The sequence below is a fragment of the Carassius auratus genome, unplaced genomic scaffold (genome assembly GCF_003368295.1).
Source record: "Carassius auratus strain Wakin unplaced genomic scaffold, ASM336829v1 scaf_tig00216320, whole genome shotgun sequence".
NCBI classification, from domain to species: Eukaryota; Metazoa; Chordata; class Actinopteri; order Cypriniformes; family Cyprinidae; genus Carassius; species Carassius auratus.
The window spans coordinates 17,959-38,720 of record NW_020528506.1 but is presented as its reverse complement, the minus strand read 5'-3'; the positions used below and the strand labels follow the sequence as shown (position 1 = coordinate 38,720).

The 20,762-nt window shown below is 38.6% G+C and overlaps 1 pseudogene; it reads left to right on the top strand.

The window, feature by feature from the left end:
- The first annotated feature begins 4,033 nt into the window (after nucleotides 1-4,033).
- LOC113097495 (zinc finger protein 281-like) lies at nucleotides 4,034-19,431 on the top strand (annotated as a pseudogene).
- Nucleotides 19,432-20,762: the final 1,331 nt, after the last annotated feature.

Sequence of the window (20,762 nt, the reverse complement as noted above, 5' to 3'; positions counted from 1 at the left end):
CAGTTATAAAAAAAAACAGTGAAAATACAGTGCAATCTGTTCGGACATTGCACAGTGCTCATTCAATAAATGCACAGCTAAACAGGCGAGTTTTAAGTCTTGATTTAAATGTGACTAGTGTTTTAGCACATCTGATCTCTTTTGGAAGCTGATTCCAGCTGCGGGCGCCATAGTAACTAAAGGAGGACTCCCCTTTTGTGTGAACCTTTGTTATTTCTAACTGACTCGATCCTAGTGAACTGAGTGGTCTGTTAGGCTTATATTCAGTGAGCATATCTGCAATGTATTACGGTCCTAGGTCATTTAGTGACTTATATAGGAGTAAAAGTACTTTAAAATCAATCCTAAATGGAAGCCAGTGTAAGGACCTGAGGACTGGTGTGATATGCTCAGATTTTCTGGTTCTAGTCAGAATCCTGGCAGCAGCGTTCTGGATGAGCTGCAGCTGTCTAATGGTCTTTTTGGGAAGGCCGGTGAGAAGCCCATCTCAATAGTCCACCCTGCTGGTGATGAAGGCATGAACTAGTTTCTCCAAATCTTGACTTGAAACAAAACATCTAATTCTTGCAATGTTTTTTAGATGATAGTATGCTGATTTAGTTACTGCTTTGACATGACTACTGAAACTAAGGTCTGTCTCCAGAATCACACCAAGATTCCTGACTTGATTTTTAGTTGTTTGACCCCTAGTCAAGGTATGCATTCACCTTGAAAACTTCATCTTTGTTTCCAAATGCATTGACTTCAGTTTTTTCCTTGTTTACCTGAAGAAAGTTCTGGCACATCCAACTATTAATTTCATCAATGCATTGGCAGAGGGAGTCAATGGGGCTGTAGTCATTTGGAGATAAGGCTAGGTAAATCTGGGTATCATCAGCAAAGCTGGTAGGCGATTTGGTTCTTTTTCATTATTTGGCTTAGTGGGAGCATATACAGGCTAAACAAGAGTGGTGCAAGAATTGAGCCTTGTGGGACTCTGCATGTCATGGACGTCCACTTAGACTTATGCTCTCCTATACTCACATAATAACCTCTTCCTTCTAAGTATGACCTGAACCATTTGAGTACCATCCCAGAAAGCCCGACCCAGTTTTCCAGTCTCTCTAGTAGTAGGTTATGATTAACAGTGTCAAACGCAGCACTGAGATCTAGCTATACCAGCACCGATATTTTGCCAGAGTCACAATTTAAGCGAATATAATTTATTATCTTAATGAGTGCTGTCTCTGTGCTGTGATGCAGTCGGAAACCAGATTGAAAATTGTCCAAGTATCCATTTGAGTTTAAGTATTTGTTCAGCTGATTAAAAATTACCTTTTCTATAATTTTGCCTATAAAAGGAAGATTAGATATTGGTCTAAAATTGCTCAAAATTGTGTTATCAAGATTGGTCTTTTTCAGGAGGGGCTTAAAACTGCAGTTTTTAGGGAGTTTGGAAATGTCCCAGAAAGAAGTTAGTCATTCACCACTTCTAAGAGATCTGCTTTTAAGCAGTCAAGCACACTTTTGAAGAAAGATGTGGGAAGTGTGTCAAGACAACAGGTTGACGATTTTAGTTGCTGCACTATGTCTTCCAGAATTTTACTATCAATTGTTTCAAAAATAGACATAGTATCTTTTTGATATTGTGGCGGAATCTGTCTGACCTCTGCATTACTTGAGGATGTGCTAATTGCCTTCCTGATATTGATGATCTTCTCAGAAAAGAAAGAAGCAAACTCATTGCATTTGCTGTCTGAGAGCATATCAGTGGGAATCTGACTTGGGGTCAGTCTCTCAAGTGGCAAAAAGAGTATGAGTGTTATTTAAGTTACTGTTTATAAGGTTTGAGAAGAAATTCTGTCTAGCTGTGGCTAGATTCACATTAAAAGCATGAAGGCTCTCTTTATAGATGCTATAGTGAATTTCAAGTTTCATCTTCCTCCACATCCGCTCGGCTTTTCCGCATTGTCTGAACTGCTGTTGATCTTCTCCAAACTGATTTCTGTCTGTTTGTTTTCTTACTATTATTGGTGCAATATCATCAATAACATTCTTAACTTTTGAGTTGAAGGAATCAAGGAGAATAACAACAGAGTCTGCAGAAATGCTTGGTGTTAAAGATATAGCCTCCATAAATAGTAAGTCTTGTGTTCTCGTTTATGCATCTCCTTCTGACAGAGACCGATCTAGATTCAGTGGTAGCAGAGATCAATATATCAAAGAAAATACAGAAGTGATCAGATAGTGCTATGTCCTTAATAACAATGGATGACATGTTTAGACCTCTACTGATGATTAGATCCAGAGTGTGTCCACCTTTGTGCGTGAGTCCATGCACATGCTGAATCAGGTCAAAAGTGTTTAGAACCGTTATCATTTCTTTGATTCATTATCAAAGTTGGAATCGGTTCTGCTGCTTAATATTTTTTCAGAACATTTGATACTTTTTTAGGATACGTTGATGAATAAAAAGTAAAAAAAAAAAAAAAAAAAAAAAAAAGCTGTTTTTAAAATATAAATATTTTGTAATAACAATATACACTACTGGTCAGTAATTTGGGGTCAGTAATTTTTTCTTTCTATTTTTTTATTTTTATAAAATCGATTCTTTTATTCAGCAAGGATGTGTTAGATTGATAAAAAGTGATAGTAAAGAAAATATATTATTAGAATATATATTATTATACTTTTTTTTTTTAATAAATGCAGTTCTTTTTAACCTTTTATTCATCAAATATATTAGACAGCAGAACTGTTTCCAACACTCATAATAAATCAGAATATTAGAATGATTTCTAAATGATCATGTGATGGACTGGATGTTAAATGTGACACTGAAGGCCGGAGTAATGATGCTGAAAATACAGCTTTGCATCACAGGAATATATATATATATTTTTAAGTATATTCAAATAGAAAACTATTATTTTAAGTTGTAATAATACTTCACAATATTACTGTTTTTTTTTTTTTTTTGATCAAATAAATGCAAGCTTGATGAGCAGACAGAAGAAACTTCTTTCAAAAACATTAAAACTAATAATGTTTACAAACTTTTGGTCTATACTGTATATATAAACTTTACTCATAGCACAGCCTATGTAATAATTGCATATTTCATTTTAATTTTTAATTCTGTTGCATACATTAATTTTAAATAGAACAATAAATCTATGATAAGATAAGTCTGGAGCTTAAAGGTCTTTCTATAATGAGTTTGTTGTGGTTGGTTATGATTGAACTACTGTCTGATTTTAGTCATAACAGTGTTTCAAATGAATTATACAGTGAAGTATTAAACACATATGAACACGCAGATCTATCTATGACAGAACATTGTCAGACTATAACGTCTGAAAAGAATGTTCAGTGCACATTTATCTGGTCCAGAGATAGGATAGATTTCACACTTTCAGATTGAAATGATGTATTATCCCTATATATGCCTATGCCACATACATATTTCAGGCATTTAAGCAAAGCAAATTATAAAATAAAGAAACACAAATATTGGCTGCAGTAGTTTGTCATTTTGTGGAAAGTGGATACAATATAGAATCTTAGACTTCAAAATAGGCTTTGATTTTTCCATGAATTTGTTTCCCCATCTGGATCTTTTCTTAGTGTCACAATTTCTGCTTGCAATTATGATAGTCTAATAGTTAATAAAGAGGCTATTTGAGGGATTATTTTCCTTTTTTTTCAGCTTAATGAATTGTGTCACAGCCATCCTATTAATTTGAGAGCCATATAAACGGTCTATGTGCTGTGTCCTAATTTTGGGAGACCCAACGGTATACCACCATATTTCTGAGACACAAACACAGTCTTGGGAGAATAAGATGGGGAATAGGTTTTCAAAGAGAAAATTGTGAAAAACAGTCTTTGCAGAAACGTCTTCCTCTGTGAATGCAAGGGTGTGAAAAGGTTGCCAAAAAGTAGACTATTTATGAAACCTATCCACAGTAGATGTGTGCGTTGATACAATCTATAATGCAAAGCTGAACTGTCTCAATAGGTCTAGTGTGTGCTCCTCTGTGCGGTAGTTTATTATCGGACGCTGCTCCAATGCCCTGGATCACATCGTCTGTCTCCTCGCAGGACCCGTCGGCTCTACCCACAGTTCCCCGCGCTCAGACAAGATGGAGGAAAGCAGCAGCTGCGGGAGAACAATGTTTGGGCTCTGAATGTTAAAAGGATTGATTGAGGGGGGAAATACACACACGGAGAGACAACGGTGGACATGCACTGGTAAGCGAAACCCTGAGATCCGCTTTGCGTTAAGTTTGAAGCGTCGGAGAGGCGCACGCCAGCGTGGTAGACAACAAAGCGCAACGCAGTGTAGCATGTAGCCGCGTAGCTTGACGCGGAGCATCAATTGTTCGTAGGAGTTGCACGGGGCTGTTTATTATGGCTAAGCGCTGTCGCACTCACAGCAGTGCCATTGTCCATATTCTATACGTCTTCATTTCTTGTTGTGAACGTGTGGTGTAAAACAAAAGCACATTTCGACTTTGCAAAGTGCTTTTTAGTTAATTATTGCATATGTTTTATTATATTTGTCATATTATATGAGTGCTCGTTCCACGCTCTATACTTTTGCTAGTGTATTTTATTTATTAAGCGTCGCTTAGCCGGATGCAGCTAGCGCGTTAGCAGCGAGGCCCTTTGTGATCGGCATGTAGTTATTAATATGGGTCCCACCATAACGGTCCTGCCTTACTAACAAAAACGTAAATCTCCCACGTCCACAGTATAGACTTCAGGGTCCCGTGCCACGGAGTCGTGTGTTTTTTTCTGGCCAATATGGCCACTGTGTCCCAAGATAGGACTCGCTTTGATTTGAGCGTGTGAAATAAATGATTTATGTCTCTCTGATTGATGAGCTAGCTCAGTTGGCTAACGTATGCACGAGCTATTTACATACCATCTGCGTCGCGTGCCGTCTGCGCGCACTCACAACACAAAGAGACGCGAGCTACGTGCGGTTAAACGACATAAAAGACGCATCTACTAGGACAAAGTGTTCCTTTATTTCGCCTTTTTTTATTCCACGATATGTTTGGACCCACTTTATGTTAAGTGTCTTTACTGCTATGTACTAACATTTAAATTAATCGTTTGATGGGCAGATATTGTGTACACATGTTATAGGTTTTAATTATTTAAAAATACCTGAATGTAATTGATATATATATATATATATATATATATAAACATTTTAATACCTAAACCCACCCTTAACCTAACCACACTGTGAATCTCGACACTAACATTACCCATATTCCACCTAAAATTTGTTGATACAAGTAAACATGGGACCACAAGAAAGATAGAGATGTTTTGAATCTAATTATTAAATGTTGGACATGAATTCTCCACGTGATGAATGAGCTCCTATTGATTCTTCATCTTTTCCTTAAATGTGAAGTGACATGGATGCCAGAGCATCTGGTTTAGATCCAATCCATCAGCCTTTTAAGGGGAAATGAATTAGTATGAATCATCGGATGGCGCAGGAATCTAAAGAAGAGCAATTGGCCATTGACTTCCCGGAAACATGATGTACTCTTGGCAAATGTACACACACACATTGAGTGAGACATGGAAACCAATCTATAGTGCTTGTCATAATTTACACGGAAACATTTCTGCAAAATACCAGCTCTCATTTACAATTGTTAAACAAATTTATTTTATAATGGGATCTATGATAAATTGATGGGAAGCTTTTTTCTTTTTTTTGTAATTCCATTTAATTTTTAAATGACGATGGTTCAACCCAAAATGAAAAGTGTCATCATTTACTCACCCTCATGTTGTTCCTATCCTGTATGACTTGCTTACTGAATCATCATCTGACTCAGTCTGAGTCATTACTTTCAGTCCTGAAATTAAGTTTTGGCTGCTTAAGGTTTGCCAAACTTGAATCCGTATCATTACTGATTGGTTTTAGATTAGGTCATTACTGACGGATTACATTTGTAAATCTGCATTTGCAACAGCCAGTTTGTCAATTGTAGAAAATCATAATTAGTCAGAGCAGGATATTCACTCTTCAGCCCTCAAAGTTGATGATACTTGCATATAAAATAACCACCACAGTTGATTGATGTAGGCCTAATAACAAATGTCTCTCTCTCACACGCACATAAACACACACGTTGCACAGTTAAAGAAGAATGTTCCACAGGCCACAATTCACTAACATTCCTGATGTTAGACATGTTCACAGGGCACAGCATCCATGTTTATATTTATAACTTGCTCTTAATCCTTAACGTTCAAAATAAAGCATGTGAGCAAACACCAGACGGTTTGTTTTGCATATGATATCTTAAAGTGAATGTCTGTGCATGTGTAATTTTTTTTCACCTTGAAACTCTCTACGGAAACCTTGGCAATTAAATCGCCATTGGCTAGTAAATTTCTTAGTTTACTCCCCAGACTGGTATATATATATATATATATGTGTATATATATATATATATATATATATATATATATATGTTTGTAAAATGGAACTTTTTTTTTATATATCTTAAAGTATACTCTTAACATCGGTCAGTCGAGCATTAAAATATAATAATTCTGTATTATTTAATGACAGAACTTTAATATTTAGAATTAAAACTTGATAACCATGTATGAATGCATATTAGTCATTTTAACTGACCTTTGGACAGGTGGTTGAGCTTTTTGGTCATTCAGTGTTTCTGTAAAAAATTGGGGGGGGGGGGGGGGGAAACTAATAAAAATACTTATAATAATGATACGAATTCTACTAATAAGGCCAATATGAAATACACTAAGGATTAACGAGCTGCTGGATTTATGAATATTAATCAGGTTGTGTACATTCGCTTGAACTGATTTGCTGAAATCAAAACGGGGACGATAATAGGCTCAACCAGCCAATGAGATAATCGTTTGCTCATTAGTTCCGCCCACTACCAGAGAACCTGGCAGTTCTTAAAAGCTGAAAAAATCCAAAGGAAATTTTGACCGTAAACTATAAAAGACTATTGTTTACATGTAGTGTGTCAATTCTCTCTCTCTCTCTTTCTCTCTCTCTCTCTCTCTCTCTCTCTCTCTCTCTCTCTCTCAAATTCAAACTTCTGCAAGATGCAAAAACATACATAATCTTTTAAATGATACAAATAAAAAAAAAAAACATACAAAATGATTTAGAGATTTCTTGTGCATGTGTGATTTTTGATATGTTTACATTGAGTCTGAATAGATGCTTTCATGCCATGAAACTATAGCCAGGTAATGTCTCTCATTTAAAAATAAAATACATACAAATATTATTTATTTCTGAAGCACATTAAATGAAAGTGAAAGCCTAATGTTGAGCTGTTTGCTTCACTCTTATTGTAATTACTCCTTATCTTTATGAGTACTTAACAGTACTTCTCTTTAGAAGTCATTAGTGAATTGTTTCCCATAGGTTGTTGTTTGTGTGTTAAAAGGAGGAAATGGAAAGCACAGTAAACTGAAGAGAGGTTGACATGTTTTTTATGTCTGCCCCACAAACCTCTGATTAATCCAGTTTAAACACTTGTTAGCTGGATCAAAAGAGCATACGGCTCCTGCTTCTACATTTGTTTTTAAAGATCATCACATCACTCGCTTGCATCACATGCTTCACGGTTTCCATGAATTTGGAAAGCATCATACAGTGTTCATTTTGTTACAAACATCCGTCACAGTGACCTGGTTTTGAAGAGCCTCAGAAACCTGAAATGAAAACATTCCAAATTACAGAAGCACTCAGAAGGATGCAGTAGGCATCGGAGTCTTCACACAAACATGACTGACGTGGTTGTCCATGGCACATTCACACTCTTGCAGCTTTTGAAACTTAATTTTCAGCTTTTACAACTTTTATTGGCCACCTGTAAATTACTTTTACAACCAAGATTGAATTGCTTCTCAGCAATGTCGCTTTAAAATAATAAGGAAATACTAAAATAACGGCAGGATTGAATTTGTATTGTTTTTTTTTTAAACTGTTGACACTGATATCTAGAGCAGTATGGTATTTACACACACACACATACACACATTTGTTTTTGTGAAAAGTGGGGATATCCCATAGACAATGGTTTTTATACTGTACAAACTGTTTATTCTATGGCCCTACACCAACCCTACACCTAGCCCTAACCCTCACAGGAAACTTTGTGCATTTTTTTACTTTCTCAAAAAACCTCATTCTGTATGATTTATAAGCGTTTTGAAAAATGGGGACATGGGTTATGCCCTCATAAGTCACACTCTCCTTGTAATACCTGTGTCATACCCATGTCACTATGCAGAGTTGTGTCCTGATATGTCACAAAAACACACACATTTTATATATAAATATATATATATATATATATATATATATATATATATATATTAGGGGTGTAACGGTTCACAAAATTCACGGTTCGGTTCGGTTCGATACACTGATGTCACGGTTCGGTTCGGTACGGTTCGGTACGTTTTAGATACAGCAAAAAGAAAAAATTGGCAGATAAATTTCCTTGATTTTTATTTAAATGTTTTATTTATTAAAACTAACAAAGTATGTGTTTTTTTTTTTTTTTTTTTTGTTTTTTTTACATTGAACAATGATGGAGCTATTCTTTACCCATCTTCTATGGTGTTTTCTTAGCAGCATACTGTATAAAACAAAAATAGCTCCTTATAAAAATGTTTTTACAAATTAAATGTAATATTGTTGTAGTAGTTATGAACAAATACAAAGATGTAACTCTTTTTATATTGAACTCTATAACTCTTTATATTGAGTGTGTTTTTACTCAGTTGGTTCTCTATTTGGGCTTATGTTTTTTGGAACAAAGCAGGAATTACGGTCTGGCTGAAATGGGCTCGTGAAGGAATATTGTAACGGGGCTCAATTACATTAAGCATGTTCTTAAAACCTGCGTTTTCCACTACAGAGTAAGGTCTCATATCCGCGGCTATAACGTAAATGCACCATTCGCTGCGGTGATGTCCGTATACGGAGCCCAGGACGTCACCTGTAGGAGAAAAAAAATCAATCCGTGGCGACGGTTTTGCAATCCGTCCCCTCAGTTTATAAACCGTACTCACGAATTCATAAACTGTTCACTCGATTTAACAAATCGTGCCCACGAATTTCCAATCCGTGCACTCAGATTTTGTAAACCGTACCCTCGGTTTTTGAATCCGTACTCACGAATTCATAATCCGTGCGCACGCTTTCGCAATCCGTTCCCTCGGATTTGTAAACCGTACTCACGGATTCATGCAGCAAACTCCTACGTGTTAACATACAGTTTTATTGAATATTATTATGTGGAATAGGTTTACAGCAAAGTGTCTTAAGTGATTCTCTATCAAGTGTAGTACGAGGTGGAATACAAAGATTTAATAAGAAAGATGCGCATTAAAATCTTGTTCAATTGCTGATAATCTATAATAGCACTTGATTATTATTGTGCAATAAACCTGGCATTGTGACTGACTCTGGAGTAATTTTTTCCTCTTTTGTAAGTTATTTTGGATAAAAGATTCTTATGCATAACCTGTTTAATAATATATAATAATGATACAAATAAAAATAAAGTTATTTTTTATAATTTTAATTTGTAGGCTAAATAAATGAGTACAAGACAGTAAAAATATTTGTCATAAAATAATTTGTGAATTGCTTTATTTTTAAATAACCTTTGGACAGTTTTGGAAATGCTTGTGTACAATTCTTTCTTAACATGAAGACTTATTTTTGTGATTTTATTATACTAAGCTCCACCCACCTCACCCCACCTGCCGGAGTTAGATGCATGTTTCACTGTTAAGTGTAAAATGCGTGTCAGTTTTCAAATCCGAGGGAACGGATTGCGAAAGCGTGCGCACGGATTATGAATTCGTGGGTACGGATTCAAAAACCGAGGGTACGGTTTACACAATCTGAGCGCACGCATTGGGAATTCGTGGGCACGGTTTGTTAATCCGTGGGTACGATTTGTTAAACCGAGTGAACAGTTTATTAATTCATGAGGATGGTTTATAAACTGAGGGGACGGATTGCAAAACCGTCGCCACGGATTGATGTTTTTTCTCTCCTACAGGTGACGTGCGGGGCTCCGTGGTACCGAGCCTTCAGCGCGTACTGAGTGAGCGAGCGCCTGACTGAGTAGCCTAACATAAACATATAAGTGTGGTTTTTTTTTTCTTCGGGGGTGTCAGGGGCGTTGCCTGTTACGTCGTTTGGGTTATTGGGCTACCTTGTTGAACGCATAACATTATATTTCACACACCTTTTTTATTTTCCAAATTTAATTAATTAGTCCAACGAACCGTTCGGTACATAATGCGTACCGCGTACCGAACCGAAAGCCTCGTACCGAACGGTTCAATACGAATACGCGTATCGTTACACCCCTAATATATATATATATATATATATATATATATATATATATATATATATATATGTATGTGTGTGTGTGTGTGTGTCAAACTCAAGTATCATTTAAAAATAATAATACTTATATTAAGTATGCATTAAGGATACATTTAAAGTCAGGCTTACATTGTAAAAAAAAAAAAATTTGTTTCCACAAAAATATTAATCAGCACAACCTATTTCAACATTGATATTAAGAAGAAATGTTTTTTAAGTATTTTAAAATAGACAACAGTTCATTTAAATTGTAGTAATATTTTACAATGTTTAAAAGAAATACATCTTTAGTGAGTTTTGTGAACAAATATATTATAATTTTTTTCACATTTCACATTATTTTCATTTATTACTCCGTATATTGCGTATTAAAAATAATTGTGTTTCTATTTGCCTAATCAGTTGGTGAGCACTTCATGTATGTAAAGAATCACTATAATCAAATCATTATTTGGTCTCTTTTTATGTGTTTAGGATGAGTGAGGTGGCCTTGCATTGAAGCAGACCCTGTTGCCCCGTTCCAGAATCAGCGTGAGTGTGATAACACTCTGAGCCTTGCGCCTTCAACATGAGCCTGATCCAGGACAAATTTGGCAATGAGTTCCTCCGCTCTAACGGTGGCATGGAGCCAGGCTTTGGTCCGGGCATGCTCATGTTCAGTCACCTGCCCCCTGTTACTAGCTTCACCCGGCTGGCCAGTCAAACCGTTATGGCTGACCTGCAGCCCCACGAAATGATCTTGAAGAAGGAGAGGGACTCACCGGACTGTGGAGGAGGAGGGCTGAGTGCTGGAGGCATGGGTGGTGGAGGTGGCATAGGAGGGATGATGGGAAGCATGGGAGATTACGTTCATGCCATGGGCATTAAACAGGAGAAGGTCTCTGAACATGATTACAGGCTGCCTCTCTACCCGGGAGTTGGAGCTGGAGCTGGAGTACGAAGTGGAGGAGAGTTGCTGGAGGTCTCGCTGGGCAACCATCAGAACCTGATGGTGCAAGACCTCAGTCTGGGAAACGTAAGTGTGCCCATGTCTGTCTGTAAAAATATACTTGGACTGGGTGGTTGCTAATTACACCAAGGAATGCTTTTATTACTTGTGCTGTTATAAAAATGTTATGCATCCTCATCATGTGATTTCCTAGATTCCATATTTTACTGAACTTCCCTTCCCTACTTTCAATATCACTACACTGTGAAAGTTACAGGTTCTTTAATATCCATGGAACCTTTCCATTTCACAAAAGCTTCTTTAGTGGAAAAATGTTAGATTATAAAGTTTTCTTCACATTAAGGAAAGGAAAGGTTCTTTGAACTATTAACTAAAAGGCTCTATTGTTTTTCAATGGCATTGCTGAAAACAGAAAAAAACGAAATCCCTCTTGGAACCTTATTTTTAAGAATGTAGTTATCCTATTAAAGGAAAATATCTCAAAAGGAAATTTTTTTAAATTGTAATGGAATATATTTTTGTTGATAGTGTCAATGTTTTTTTTTGTTTTTTTTGTTTATAATTTCATTTGCACAGCTTTTGGTGCTAATCTAAAGAAAGTGTTAAAAGAAAGAGTTTCAGAGATTTTTATATAGTCTCAGATATTTAAGAAGGTATCATAGGGTTTTCCCTAGCCAATAACAGCTACTACGCGTACTAGCACCATAAATCTTCAATCACTAGCACCATAAATCTTCAATCAGTGAATGAATAAATAAAGAAATCTCTTTAATTCTTAACTTGTGCTAAGTAGTGGGTGTCCCACATCAGTAATCTAATGGTTATTTTTCTTGAATTTTGGAGGGCATGGGTGTTTTTTTTTTCTTTCTTTTTTTTCTGATATCTAAATTTCCAAATTCCCTAGATTCTTAAATAAAGCCAAGTTTGTGTTTAAGGTCTGTGGAAGTCTATCCCAAGCCAAGCTGAAGGCAGATTTCACAATATTACTGTAGGACAGAAAATAATGGTCCTTCCTGTCAGTGATGTCATCCTGTTTCTGTGGATGATTGAGGGGTTTGACTAGGTCAAATGCAACGGGACTCATGCAGTTGTGTGCGCGGAAATTAAAAACGGCACCTTTGCATGTGATACTGTGATAATTAAGTCCTTTCCGAGGTTATAAGGGCAGTGAAGCCATTTAATCATTAGAAGGGGTTATTGATCGTCTCACCAGCACCGATGATTGGAAAGGAAATCAGGCTGAAGCATTGAGACACTGCATCTGGCTCTGTCTTTGTGCAGTAGCCAACGGCAGCTGTGATTACATTAATAAAATGATGACTCATGCTAATTCACGATTATTTCTAGCAGCACATAAAGAATATCACACAAGATGTCTTTGTTCTGTCTTTTGTATCTGGTTGGTTGGTTAATCTATCCCAGTTGCTCTTCCTCATGCTTTTTTCTGTAAAAGTAGAGGTCATTTTAAAGACATCAGACTAGAGCAAAGAGTAAAATATGTTTTGGCTAGCCAATTTAAAATGTCATATCTTTCTCGCTCTATTGTCAAATATGCCATAGCCTTCTGAATCTGAAGGACAATGAGTGTCACATGGACAATTCATATTTTAATCTCCATTCAACATGGGTGTTTTTTTTGTGTGTGTGTGTGTGTTTCTCGCCGATCTGGTGTTTTATACTGCCCAAATGTGAGACACTATTCAGATGTGCAGCTGGTCAATAATCCACATGGTGTTTTTCCATAGATGGACACGAAAAAGGGAAAGTGTCATTGATTCTCGAGGGATAGATATAGAGACTCCTAAATAACAGGTTTACCACCCTGCCTTCTGCCACTTACACATTAGCCAATACTTTTAATATTCAAACTAGTCTCTCATCTATTATGTTCGTATTGTAGATGTTCTGTATCTGCGTTTGTTTCAATAAAAAAAAAACAAAAAAAAAAACAATCCCCCCAAAAATCTCAACATGGCAGAGTCTCAATATGCCATGCATACAAAATGAAAAACCGTTTTTGGCTTCACAAATGTTGTGTTTGAATGGGATTTTGTGGTCTTTTATTTAGTCTGCTCCTCCTTTGTTATCCTTCCAGCTGTCAGGGCGGCTGGTAAAGGAATCCTCAGGGAGGAAAGGTCGAAGGTCAAACGGCGAGGGACAGGAGGGCAAGACACGGAGGAAACGAGGAGAGTCGAAGGTGCAAACAAACACTTCATCAACATAAAACTGATTTATTATTCACTGCTGTGCTTATTGTTAAAATGTGAAAAAGATTTCCCTTCATAAAATAATAGTAGTGTTGTCTAATGCTGAAAATATTTTTTTCTGCAGTCAATGATGCTGGATCAAGATGGAGGGAGCTTGTCTCCAAACTCCAAACCGCACATCTGTGAGCACTGCAATGCAGCGTTCCGGAGCTCCTATCATTTACGCAGACATGTGCTTATACACACAGGTCAGCATGCCTTTACACTCACACAACAGAGCGTGCACATGCTAGTAGAGATTGGCCTGTGCACACCGTGTCATCACAAACAATTTGTTCCAAGGATTAACAGCCAGTATTAAGTAGAGATTAAGGGTACTTGCGTTCTAAAATAGCTGGTTTGTCAAGTTCACAAAAGTGCAAATCTTTTTGTATTACATTTGAATAAACTGTTTGAATCATTTCTTAAAGATTTAAAAGGATTTATCATGAAAATAGGTTTGCGAAAAAGCTATTTGTATATGGCAAAAAAAAAAAAAAAATACATTCCATGACAGAAAAAGCAGTATTATTTTTAAATTTAGTAGATCTGGGCATCTGCCATGACACTTCCTGTGAGAAAAACGACAAGTAGACTGAAAGCAGACTGACACAAAGGGTGTAATGGTTGGAGGAGCACTGTTATCACTGTAATATTGCACTCTTGTCAGCCAATCAGATTCGAGAACCAGAAAGGACTCTTTTGTGTGTGTGTATTTTTATGTATGTTAATGTGTGTGTTTATATAATGTACATGTAAATATACACTGTACACTCACATTGTGTAAACAAACACAAAATCTTGGATGCGATTACTCATAATTAAAAAAAAAAAAAAAGTATTTTATACAAACCGAGGCCCTTGGAGTCTAAATGGTTGAAAACTACTATTTTAACAGCAGCCAGATAGGTTTGCTAAATAATACTTTAGATTCAGTTGTAATTGATACAATTATTTTACTCAGACTTAGAAGTGTATGGACCTCATTAAAAACCATCATGATGTCTTTATATAAACATGTGAACTCCGTCATTTACAGGTGAGAGGCCTTTCCGCTGCACTCAGTGTAACATGAGCTTCATTCAGAAATACCTCTTACAGAGACACGAGAAGATCCACAGTGGTAAGTTCTTCAAGTTCACACTTCAGCTTTCATTTCCTCATATCCGGCTTATTTGTTGGGAAGATGTAAATCATGCTTCACAGCCACTTCTGTTTTCATCATAAAAATTTGCAAGCCAGATTTGTTTGGTGCACAACTGATCTTTCCTTTCATTGATGTCCGGTTTCCAGGAGAGAAGCCATTCAGCTGTGATCAGTGCAACATGCGTTTTATTCAGAAGTATCACATGGAAAGACACAAGAGAACTCACAGTGGAGAAAAGCCATACAAGTGTGACACCTGCCAACAGGTTCGTTTCATGCACGAGTTTCAACCCTTTCTGTTGAGCAGCAGTGTTCTCACATTTGTGTTTCCTCCTTTAGTATTTTTCCAGAACGGACCGGTTGCTGAAGCACAAGCGGACGTGTGGAGATGCCATCAAAAAGGGTGTGGATGGGGGAGAGCACGAGTTGGGCTCAGCAGGCGACGGAGAACACGGCAGCTACGGAATCTCTCAGGGAAATGCAGCTACGCCCAGCCGCAAACGGGGCAAGACAAAAATGCTGGTGAGGGGGGTGAGCGAAAACGTAAAAAGTCATCCGGGTCTATGGGAGCGACGCATAGTCAGGGGGCAGATGGTTACGGGGTGCATGACTTTGGGGTATCAACAACTTCATCTTCAGCTCAGCCGGGCTCCAGCATGCACAGTGAACACGGCCGGGCTCCCAAGATGGTCTTTAAGAAGGGGAACAGGAAGTCCCTGGAGAAAAATACTCACCCCATGGATCAGACCAAGCCAGGAGGCATGGAGTTGCCTGCAGGAGGCTTGGAGAGCCTCGGGCTTCTTCCAGGTCAAGCGGCCAAAGCTGGTCCCAGCAGCAGTAACTATGATGATGCAATGCAGTTTCTGAAGAAGAGGCGATACCTCCATGTGCCAAACAATGGGGGCAATGCTTCTGGAGCTTCAGACTATGATGTAGGCGTCAGTCACCTGCAGTCGCAGCCGACGGTCATCCAGGGTGTCGTTTCTGGGGTCCTAGATGGTGACGCCACACTGGGCCTCCTGGACGCGTCCCCTCTGGGAGATATAAAGCAGGACAAGTCTGGTATCCCAGATGAGGTTCTCCAGAGCTTGTTGGACCACTACGCTCACAAGTCTGATGTGACCTTCGACATCACCGATCCCCATCACGTGGAGCTCCAGCCAGCCGCCACAGATGCTACAGACCCGCTGGGAACCGAGGATGCCCCGTCGAGTCCCAATGGTGGCGACAAATCCGTAATCATGCATGAGTACTCACGTTTTCTCCTACAGGCGCTAGAGAGGACCAGTCACAGCGCAAGCTTCCCGTTGGTTTCCAGTCCTGGATCTGTCGTGACTACCACGGGACCATTTACAGGCCCTAGCCCACTTTTGTCAGACAAGCATGTGTATACTTCCTCACCTCTGGAGTACTCGTTCTCTCATCCTGTCTCGTCTTCGCCCTCCCTTTTGTCTGTGCCAAAGTCCCACTTTGGTCTCCTCGAGGGCTCGTCGCCTCCAACGGGCTTCCACTTGAGCAGCCTGGAGCCGTCTGCGCACACGCAGCAGCTCACACCTTCCCAGGAGCTCACCGAACAGCTGGAGAAGCAGCACACCTCCCCTCCGCCGCCTCCACACACCCCCAACACCAACGCCTACCAGATCACACCTCAGCCTCTCGACCTGGGCGGTCCGAAGGAAACACAAGGGCCGAAAAACGGAGCCGCAGCCACCACTGGAGGATTCTCCCTGGCTGCCTCCCAGGACCTGGCCACGCTGGACCCAGCCAAGGCTCCTTATCAGATCGAGAACTTTGCCCAGGCTTTCGGGGCGCAGTTTAAAGGGGGCAGAGTGTCCCTGGCCTTCAGCAGTGACTCGGGGGGAGAGGTGACTCACCACTTACACACATCAGTCTCCGAATTCTCAGGGTATAGCAATCTCTTGGCTGACGCCAGCGACCCAGTCAGCAGTGGCTCCAAAACCCCAACAAGCCAAAGCTACAGGTGAACGGGCTCATGTGCCTAGATGCTCAGATGGAGGTTCCCTAGTTTTATTTGTCATGCTGTCTTTATTGTTGTTGTTGTTGTTATTGTTATTATTATTATTATTGTTATTATTTAGTTCTCATACTTCAATGAAATTGTCAAGGTTTTAAGAAATGTTTTTCTCACCGCCATTGTTAATATGAAATTTCGCCCTCCTTTGGCTTGCATTTTGCATTATTACGTTCTTCTGTTTTTCAATTTCCTTTGTTAATGCTCCGTAGACTTTTAGTTCCGCTCTGTTGATCAATAGACAAAAATGCAAAATTAGTTCTGCTTAATTTTTTCCGAAAGTCATTCACGTACATTTTAGCAATTGAATTCACAAGCATGTAAAAGTAACTATGAAAAAGCAATGGCAGGGAGTTGCCCAGAACTGAAATCGTCTGTTACAGTGATTCAAGTATAACTCAGGAAAATGTGTGGACGGCAAATCCAGAAGGGTAGCAAGCATTCATCCAAGAGGCAGACGTTTTGCAAATACAAAGAGCTTTTTCGGGAGATTTTTTTTTATTTTTATTCTTCTGAATAAGTGCAACAAGTAGAAGACTAAAGCGCTGCCTGTTAAATTACACTGACACCACTTTCCACTTAGCTGTATAGAGATTATGGTACTTTTGTCAATGTGAAATACTCACATTGTCTTTCAGTAAGGGCCATATATATATAAATATATATTTATAAGAATATCTGTATGTAAAATAACATATACTCTTTCTTGAGACTGGACTGGCAGGTGACTCGGAGGGAGATAAAGAGGGATTGAGTTTGTGAAGGGAGGCCTGTGACTGACAGCATGTAAAGCCCCTTCGCCTTGTCCTTCTTTTTTATTCCTTAGATTGCGAAGCCAAGAGTTATACACTAGAGGGCACTGCATGCGAGCGTGTAAGTGCCTCTTGGCACAGGCCAAACCATGGGATTCTTCTGTGCCTGTCTGGCTTGCTCATCCCTCTCTCCCTCCATCCACTCCTCCTTTCTCTTCTTCGTCAGAAAGAATCCCATTTAGCACTTTTTTGATCCTGTTTATTCTACAAGGTGAATGAAACTACCCAGGCTGATCACACAGAATGTGAACTGTGTAACTGACATGCTGTTTTTAAAAAGGGGGCAGTGGACAGAAAAGGGGCGGGATTCATTTTAGGAAGCGTAGGTTATGTTGACAAGACCAATGATGAGGTCTTACTTATGGAGAACTTTAGTTTCAATGGGTCGTGTTTGCTGGAATTAAGGGTGGGCTTTTCTTGGGGTGGGAGCGTAGGGTGTCTTTTTAATATTTTATTCCCAGCTTCTCATGGATATAGGGCAGGTTATAGAGGGGGGTTTTTATTTCAAGAGTATTGGGTTGGGAAAATGTGCTTCGTGTTAAAATGGCCCCTGTTGTACCAAGCCTTTCACCAGAGGCGACTTGTAAAAAGTCAGGCTCTTAGTAATTTATATAGTATTGGTCCGAAATATTACTGACTTAACAGTCCAAAAGGAATTCAGAAAACTTATTGCAGCGTGCATGCAGGGCAAAGTATTACCTTGAACTACATTTTTATGCGTTTGATTTTGTACTGTACAAGTATTATTGTATTTTTTTTTTTTTAAACGATCAATAACTGTCTTCCATCAGCGCTGTTGGCTGCTGTTATACTGTCCTTGAATTACTGTCATCTAATGTTGTTCCTTCTTTCATGTGTTTTAGCCACCGATCCCCCAAAAAAGGACAGAACCACATGCAATTAGTTTGTTTGACAGGCGGACGGCTCTTAGGGAACACAAACTGACCACTAGGACTCATTTAGGAAGGTTGGGGGGTACTCCGTTCACAATAATGTTAGTAGTAATAATCACATTAATGAGGAGTGTGATGACTGAAATGAAATCACCATAGCTTATGTTTTATACCTCATATCACTGGTCACAGAAGCAGGGATATCAAAGAGTGACTATGTATGTAGCATGACCGATGTGGCTACCGTTAAGAAACGCCTCAAATAGTCCCTTTGCCATTAAACTTGTCTTTTTTTATTGTAGGATGTCCTGTTTTCTTACCTTTTCAGTGACAATTTTCTGAACTTAAAGGTTCTTGAAGTTGGTAAGTTTAGTATTGTTTCAGTAACTAAGGTCAAGGAGATCCAAAGATGCCATGAATTGAAATCTAATTTAATTTAGATGCACAGGCTGTCAATTCACTTTGCATATACTTTTGTTTTAAATTCATCCTGTGCCCTGCAGTTTTGTTCTGTAATTTGTTTTATGATTTGATGTGAAGCACAGCTGAAATATAATTTCTGGTTCAGTGTGTAAAGCCCCCGCAGACACTGTTAAGCCTTGAATGAAATCCTGTGTGGCTTGAATAATGCCAGCCATCAATCTGTCAGTTTTCTTTTTGGCTTCTTGCTGTATATTCCTGAAAGTATTTATTTTGTTTACATAGTTAATAACACTACAATTTTTTTTTTTTTTTGCATGTACATTTTTTGTTTTGTTTTATTTTTCCCCCCTTTTTGTCACCATGCCAAATTTGTAGCTAATTATCTTTTTCTCTCCTGTCTTATTTCATCACAGATTCTTGTGATCTGATACACAGGGCTATACCTGTCCATGTTGACTTTATTATTAATTAGAAAAAAATAAAAATGCTGAGATCAATGTTTCTGGAATCATGTATTTTTTTCTAGTGTGTGATGTTACAAGATATTTTTATATATGATACTGTTAGAGATCCGCCCCTTCAGTGTCTTTTGAGCTGAGAGGCTCAAGTAAGTGGACTTGATGTTCTGAGGCACTGATGCAGAAGTAGGAGTGAATTTGAGTCTAATCTTGAGTCTTGCTCTATCATCAGGGTGACCATAATTCAGGGTACATGCCTGGGCGACAATCAGAGCAATTAGCCTACTCTAATTACAAAGAGGCAAACCTTTCTAATTTGAAAAAAAAAAAAAAAAATCCTCTTGGTATCACATCACTTGCACCATCATGAGGTAATGTGTGTATTATCAGGGTGGAGCGTGAACTGTGTGTTTAAGATTTTTATAGCTCTGTACCCAGTCCAGCACAACTTGGTTTTCAAGGCCTATAAGTTCACTGAGGTTCACAACCATTCACACATAGCAACTTGCCCTTGAATATGAATGAACGAATCTGGTTAATTTTTCATCTCTTGGGATTAGTATTATTTTTTTCTTTAGCAAAAAGTTTTTTTGAGAAAATTATGACTTTCACTCTGCAAAAAGGCGGTTTATCAGTTCAGTTTAAATGTTATCTGTGCAATCAAGTCGACGATATTGCTGGAAATTAAGTGTCCCCAACTAAGCAAGCCAGAGGCGACGGCTGCAAGGAACCAAAAGTCCATCGCTAACAGAATGGGGAAAAAACCTTGGGAGAATCCAGGCTCAGTCAAATTGTGCAGAAGAATCCCGGTGGTTGTCTGAGACAAGGTCTTTACAGGGGATCTGTATCTGGGGCTCATCTATTTGTCCTGGTCTTCGCTGACATTCAGGGTTGTAGAGGTCCTTTCTAGGTGCTGATCCACCATCTGGTCTGGATACGTACTGGATCCGGGTGACTGCAGTAAACATCTGATCTGGATACAGACTGGATCTGGTGGCTACGGTGACCTCAGAATGAGAGGGAAACAGAATAATATTAGAATAGATGCCATTCTAACAATGTAGCAAGCCAAGTACATTGGGTGTTATGGGAAGTGTTCTCGGTTCCAGTTTACTTAATTAATGCATCTTAAAAATACTTTAACGGATTTGAATATTAGAAATGTGTTAGTGTGTAATGTGTAGGCCAGGTTAAAGAGATAGGTCTTTAATCTAGATTTAAACTGACAGAGTGTGTCTGCCTCCCGAACAATATTACAGAGTTTGGGCGTTAAATAGGAAAAGGATCTGTCGTCCGCAGTTGATTTTGATATTCTAACTCTTGCCAGAGTTTTGAGAACGCAGTGGACATGGTATTAGATATATTTTTTAGATG